This window comes from Rattus rattus, chromosome 12 (assembly GCF_011064425.1).
Source record: "Rattus rattus isolate New Zealand chromosome 12, Rrattus_CSIRO_v1, whole genome shotgun sequence".
Taxonomy (NCBI): Eukaryota; Metazoa; Chordata; class Mammalia; order Rodentia; family Muridae; genus Rattus; species Rattus rattus.
The window spans coordinates 86,286,058-86,293,660 of NC_046165.1; positions in this window are offsets into that span (position 1 = coordinate 86,286,058).

Consider the following 7,603-nt stretch of genomic DNA (forward strand, 5'->3'; position numbering starts at 1 on the left):
ATGAATCAATTAGAACAAAAAAAAATAGCACTACGCAAGCAGAATCCAGAGAAGACAGATTAAATTTCAGCAACACAACATTAAGTACTATTAATATTTCTTTAACTAAAACCACAAACCCATTTGGACATTAATCCCAAAGTCATCACCAAACATCTAGGGATAATTTTAGGAAAAGTCAAAGTGTTGAGGGTCTATTGCATAATGGATACAGACTTTGGCTTCAAGGAAGAGATGAGACTGAACTATGAATGCTGCTAGTAACGTGGTTCAGCTATCGAGACGGAACTGTGAATCTGGCTAGTAGTAAGACTCACGTATCTCTTAGGTTTCTGCATCTTGGAAATAACTCTTGCAATGGGGTGTGGACTGACTGGGTCAAAGTTCATGTCTGCATCTCAGGCCTCAGCACAGGAAGAGAGGACACAACATTCAATAAATATTACCCGAGTCAATGAGCTGTTCTCCATGGCGTTGAGAATCAATTTACTGCTTCGTGTTTAAAACCAGCTTTGTCACCACTGCAGGTGATTTTCCACTGTTCTGAGAATTATATTCAGATATTCCAAGGCGGGGGCAAGAAGCACGCTCGTATTTAATCCCATAAATATTTGATGGCATATTTAATATGGACACAGATGGGAATTAGCACCAGGTCCCCGTTCTTGGCTTATCATTCTTCTGTTCCTGGTTTTACTGTCCTTTCTGTCAGCCTGGAACGGGGACTGCAGCAGGGTCCTGCCATGCATGGAGGCCCATGGCTGCCAATGTGGCAGCAGGCTCTGGCCTCAGTGCTGTGACATATCTATTTAATTAACACAGCTGTTGCAGCTACTGTGTGGAGTACAAAGGAGTGGGGCTGTACTCGGAAAGGCCTGCCTCATAAAAGGGGGGAAATGAAGAAAATTTCTGGAAACAAAGACTTCCCCTTCACAAAAGGACAGAATTGTATCCTTCACCTTTTACCACAGTAGATGGATTAACCAATGATCTTGGACATAGACATTGTATTCCTAAAATTTTTGTAGTGTTTACAGTTTAAGGATGATGTGAAATTCGCTTGTGTGAAATTACCTGCTAACTTAACATGTTGTAGCACAGGTTTATTGGTCTCTGGGGTTTCCCTTTCATGATCAGTAGAAAAGTCCCAGAAACATCTACTTACCTTAACCTAATCCTGCGACATTCAGCTTGGATGCTGATTCTCAACACCATCAAAAGAAAAAACAAACAAACAAAACAAGAACAACAACAACAACAAAAACAAGGAGCAAAATGGAACAACGGCAGCTAATATGGGGAAGCCCAGTTGTTCTGAAAGCTGTGCCCATGCTCTCAATACTGCCACTCAGCTGTGTATGGGAAAGAGGAATTCTCATGTGACATAAAGTGACTGAAGCGACTAGAAAGTTAGCCGGAGTATAAATGGGAGAGAGAACCTATGAGAAGGTCACTGCTGGGGGTGCAGAACCATCCCGAAGCCACTTCCATGCTAACAACATCATGATTAATTGGACGTGACAGCTTACCATCTGATGGGGAGGAATCAAGTGTCTGTTTGGGGAATTTTCAGGATGAAGGGAGCACACTGACCTCTCTGGATACGGGAGTCAAGCACAAGCACTAAGCCTAGCATAGGTTAGCGAGAGAAACCCATGTGGTCACCAGTGAACTTCAAAACAGGTGGCGTCTGCAACTGCGTCTGAATCAGCAGAATCAAAATTTGAAAATATTATGGGTCTGGAGAGGCGGCTTAGAGGTTAGTTGCCCTGGCTGCGTTTTCACGGGGCCAGGGTTCAGTTACAAGCGCACACACATGGCAGCTCACAGACATCTGTAACTCCAGTCCAGGAAATCCAATGCCCTCCTTTGAACTCTGCAGGCCCTGTTTGCAAATGCTGCACGGACATACAAGCAGGCAGGATATCCATATACGTAAAATGAAAATAACACTTAAAACACTTAAAATAAAAATATTTTATATGGTTATGTTTTAACATGTGCACAGATAATGAAAAGGTAACTCCTGGGGGAGGGGAGGGGGATGAATCACCACTCCTACTTTTTGTTGTTAAAACATGTGAAAATATATTTGAGCTGGCCACGGAAACCAGACCTTCCTTAGCTTTCTATTGTCATCAAGTCAGCCCTAGGCCAGGAGGACCATCCATTTTGAGCCACATTTTCCCTCGGCCACCTCAGTCCCCACAGTGCCACACCTCAGACTTCAGTGTTTATAAGTTGGGTAGATGCCCCTGAGTGGTGGCATCATACAGAAGAGAGAACTTCAAGAGTAAAAGCTCACCCCGTTAGCTTAGATGCGAACATTGCTATTGGAGCTTTTCAAAATCCTACCTGCACACACACCCTCTGCCCCTTCTAGTCCTCCCATCTATGTATTCCCAGTAACTGACAGAGCCTCTCATTAGCTTTACTAACTGCAGCTGAGAAAAATAGGGGTAGACATGGCGACTGTCTGTGGTGTCGGAGGCGGGGGCATCTCCTTCATAACTTACTATGGCTTTGTATTCTAAACACTTCCCCCTTGATCTGCACTGTTCGGATTGCTGTCACAGGGCAACGACCACCTTCATTTGTTTGGTTTATATCTTCTCTTTTGCTTGGCTTAGCTTAAATTTTCAGGAAAGAATTACCAGATCGATAGGAATGTGCATTGTAATGACTTTGGATTATAAAGCTAAATTGCTTTCCAAAATAATTTTATTAATCTATAATGATACCAGAGGCGTAGTGGTGAGCAGTTCCATCCAGATTTAAATTAGAATTAGTGAGAATCATAAAAAATGAAAACCAAATAGAAAATTAATCGGGAATTGCTTGCTGTTTTCACCGGGCTTAGTTTACTACATTGTCTATTTCAACATGTCTCTTTCTGTTTGTGGTTACTGCACCCCACATGAGTGATCTCTCACGTTCTTTAGTGCCTTGTTTTAAGGCATAGATAATGACTTTTCCTGTCCTCCCCCAGCATTTAATAAGCTAATTACGTTTTCTACAAGTAAAGATTTAACAAGGAGGTAGGAGTCATAGAGGAGAGCATGCGGGGAGGAGAAGAGCAAGCAGATGGAGAGTTGGGAGGAGGGGAGGAAGGGCAGGAGGGCCAACGGGAACTCCTCTTTCTAAGGAAACCTAGTTCTATAAGCGTCATTTAAAGAAAATACAACATATCCACAAAATACAATTATCTATAGACAAAACAAGTTTTCTTTCTAGTTAGGTAAAGATTAAACAAAAGTAGAATACACAGCAAAGATGTGGCTGCTGTGCTAGGACACTACCACACGGGTCAGCCCCAGCAGAACACAAGATGATATCAGTGACATCAACTGGTGTGTGTCCCATTAGTATACTAACACACAGTTAGACCCAGCAGAACACACAGCGATGTTAGTAGGTGTGTGTCCTATTAGTGCACTAACACACAGGTCAGCCCCAGCAGAACACAGTGACATCAGTTGGTATGTGTCCCATTAGTACACTAACACACAGGTCAGCCCCAGCAGAACACACAGTGACATCACTAGGTGTGTGTCCCATTAGTACACTAACACACAGGTCAGTCTCAGCAGAACACACAGTGACATCAGTGACGTCAGCAGGTATTTGTCCCATTAGTGCACTAACACACAGGTCAGCCCCAGAAGAACACACAGTGACATCACTAGGTATGTGTCCCATTGGTGCACTAATATGCAGGTCAGAAGGCACAGTAACATCAGCACGTGTGTGGTGTTTGTCCCATTTGCATTATCAGTGCTGTGAGAGATGAAAATGCTGATGGCCACATGCTAGGAGTTATACTAGTGACAGGAGTGTGCACACACATTTGCATTATAAACAGAGAATATAGCAGAATTCTCTCTCAGTTTGGTTATTACCTTTCTTGAAAACTACAATGTACTTAATTCATGTATGTCTATGCATAGACAGAAATAAATAAGTAAATATACATTTGTACCTGTGGTGGCTTTGAAGACATTGAAGGTGACACAGAGGACCCACAGATGGCTGGAGATAGCATGACTGGTACCATGAGCAGCAGCCTTGGACGAAGCATTCATGTAGATCTCATTATGATGGCTCAAACTCTACAATAGGCAAACACATTTCCCAAACACCCCAGGAGTGATCTTTCCTATCATGAAAGAAAAGAGAAGTTGGGGTGACAGAGGATTACAGAGTCCAGAAAAGAGTGTCAGGTATCATGGACAGGGAGGAAGAAGAAGCTTAGATGTGCAGGCTTTGATCATCTCTGTCCAGAGAAGTAAGTGTGCAAGGATAAAGGCAAGGAAAGGAGGGGCAACCCAAGTACCCAGAGCATCCATGCCAGTCCAAAGTGGAAAATGACTGTAACAGAGCATACCAGGCTACAGTTGGAGCTGCAGAATCAGGGTTGAATCACGGCTTTCCCAGCCAGCCATGGATCTCATGGAGCCTGACTGGAAGCCTGTGACTCCCCTGCATAAGCTGAGCTCACAACCAGCTGGGATTCTGGATGGCTTTGATGCAAGAGGGGCTGGGGACAGAACAAAGGCCCTGCCCTGAAAGCTACCAAAAGACTATGAATCACAGCCAGATATCAGGGGAGCAGTGTAAAACCAGGGAAAGCAGCGGTGTGGCTGTCAGCCAGGAGAGCAGCTGGGGCCATGAGAGGCGGTGTGTGAGCTTGAGCCACGAGTCCCAGCAGCCCCAGGTGTCCCTGGTTACACACCACAGGTCATGCAGAGGTGAGGCACGCAGACGTCTCAGCACAGCTGATCAGGACTCCAAGTACCACAGGTGTTCAGGTGCTGGGCTGAGACTGGGATGCTGTGCCCTGCTCTGGTCATCCCTACACTTTCTTGCTGTAGTATGCACCATCCATTCAGGTACCATCTATTAGAGCAAAGTTGCATGAGACTGAACAAAGCAGAAAGTCTATTCCCCTAGACACAAAGCTGTGTGATTGCCCTGCAGAAAGTCAGCCTGGGATACAGAATGCAGAATTTCAGTCTTTCCATATTGTGTAGGATTGGGGAGTATCAGAGCAAAGGATGGCAAAAGTGAAACACACACACACACACACACACACACACACACACACACACACACACTGTCTTTGGATTTTACTGTGTAGACTGAGAGGATGGGGTTTTTATTTAATCATTCCACAGAATTCAGTCATTGTCTGGAATTTAAGATCCAGGATGGATGCTGAGATGTGACTGAGCTCTGTCTCTACCACACTTAGAACCTTGGAATAGAGACTAGTATGTAAATGGCATATCCTTTCTCGAGTAAACATATCCTATTGTTTTAAGGAATCATGCAAAGGAGTTACAGTAACAATGATTGGTACTGAGCAAGTGAGTTTGTGTCATGGGGATTATTAACTCAATATGAAAGCCAATGCCTTAGTAGTTTAATCTATTCACAGCTTGCATTCTAATGCCCACTCCCTCTACAAATCTATATGAACCTTGATGCAATTTATAAATCAATTAAAATTGTGTTACATTGGGAATCTACTCTTCTGGTCACAGTGGCCATATTTTCAGTGGACATTTGATAGCCCTATATGACTTAAGGCCACCATATTAAGTGGACAGCTTGACTCTGAAATTAAACATGCTTATGTGGATATTTCTGTCACTCTAAATCTCGAGTGCATAGTAGACTTGAGCATGAACAAAGTTGCTGGCCACTTATGCAGAGCCCCAAAGCCTGTTTGTCAGTGATAGAATGCACCACCAGATCCTTCAGTAGCTGAAGTAAGGCCTTAACGATTTTCACTTGCTTATTTCCATGTGTGCCTTGTTTTGTATTTCTTCCTGCATTGAGACTTAGCGATGCTGAACATTTTTCCACACACATATAGGTTAATGTGCCCATATCAGGAGCTTTGTGACTCCACAGACAACTCTGAGGTAGCATTCAAAGGGAAGGAGTTTGCTGGAGAAATATGGAGATTCTGCTCAGCTGTCCCAAAGAGGACTATACCCAGTTGAGTAGATAGCTTTCTGCCCTCAAACCTGGTATCATGGAGGAGAAGAGAAAAGCCTAACTCTATAAAGAGGCAAGCATGGGAAATTCTTTTCCTCCAGAGGAACTACTTGACAAAGTCTGAGCTTCTTGACCTGTGACATAAACAGAATGGTATATTGTGTATTTCAAATCCAAATGACAATGACTATTTAAAGTTCATTAAAAGTCACCAAATGAAGATCCTTTTGGCTTCAGGACTTTGATGTCACTGTTCTCATGTGGTAGCTTCATTTCCTATTGACAGAATGCTATCCATGTAAGTAGAACAGTCCCCAAAAGCATGATACCCAAATTATAAATTCGAGAAGTGTTCAACAATTTTAGATACATTAAAAAGTCACAAGTAAACATGCATTTCTAAGCATGTACTTCTGATTTACAATAGTATTTTTCCTAATGTATATTATACTTTAATCTATATTCAAAACATCTAAGGGCTACTAGTGTCAGCTAACGCATCTTTAGAGGATATGAGGATGTCACTTGTTTTCTCTCTTGGGCTATGGCTGCCATCTTTGAAATGATACCCAGCTTTCTTGCACAAGGCTTGGGCTGATGGGACATGAGAACCATGGCTCTAAGCAAAGGATTGGAGGCAGAGAGAATGGAAGAGAACACACGTTCATGTATTGAGGGGTAGGCCCCTCCCAGAAGATGGGCTGCCCAGAAGACACACACATACGTACACACACAGTTGTGGTTCTGAGGAGCCAACCTTGGGCCTTGCCAATACCATTCATTAGTCATTGAAACTAAAAATTCAAGTCAAGTAAACCATTATCAATATCTAGTCCCCAAACATAGAGACGTTCTCTAAATATGCCATCATCATTTAGAGAAAGCCAAGTCACCTTTTCTTCTGGTTATTTTCCATACTGAAACCTGATCCTCTGCCAGAAGAAGGCTGGACACGAACTATGTCAGAGATTCTGCTCTACCTCCCAAACGCACCATTGAAATCTCCTCTGAATCAGTGTATTTTTCTCTCTGCTCATTTCAAATTCCTGTTTGGATGGGGTAGTTTCAGTCACAGGGACATCTAGATCACGGTGGATGGGGTAGAGCACACCTCCCTGAACACACCTCTACACATCCTCTGTGCCATCTGGAGCTACACGAAATGAGTCACCTGGTCCCAGCAGCGTCCTCGTGATCTAAGAGGGTTACCGCCTGTTCCTTCAGATCAAACTGCCAATTCTGCTAGGGGACAGCCTCCCCTACCCAACTTTAAATTAGGTCAGGGTTTATATTGTTTGGTCCAATGTAAGATTTATAAGGCAATCTTGGAGTTGAAGATATCTCAGCGGGAAGCTGGGGAGACAAGATGGCAAGGATCTGAGTTTGAATATCCGGCACCTACAATTATACTTGTAATCTGGATACTGTTGGGGAATAGAAACAGGAGAGTCAGAGGTTTCCAGGCTAGCTCCAGGTTTAGTGAGAAACACTGTGTCAAGACAATAAGGTAGGAGATGATAGAACCCAGTGAATTCCTCTGGGTTCTGAACACAAACATGGATGCTCACATCTCCAGCTTCCTCACACAGGTGCACGTACC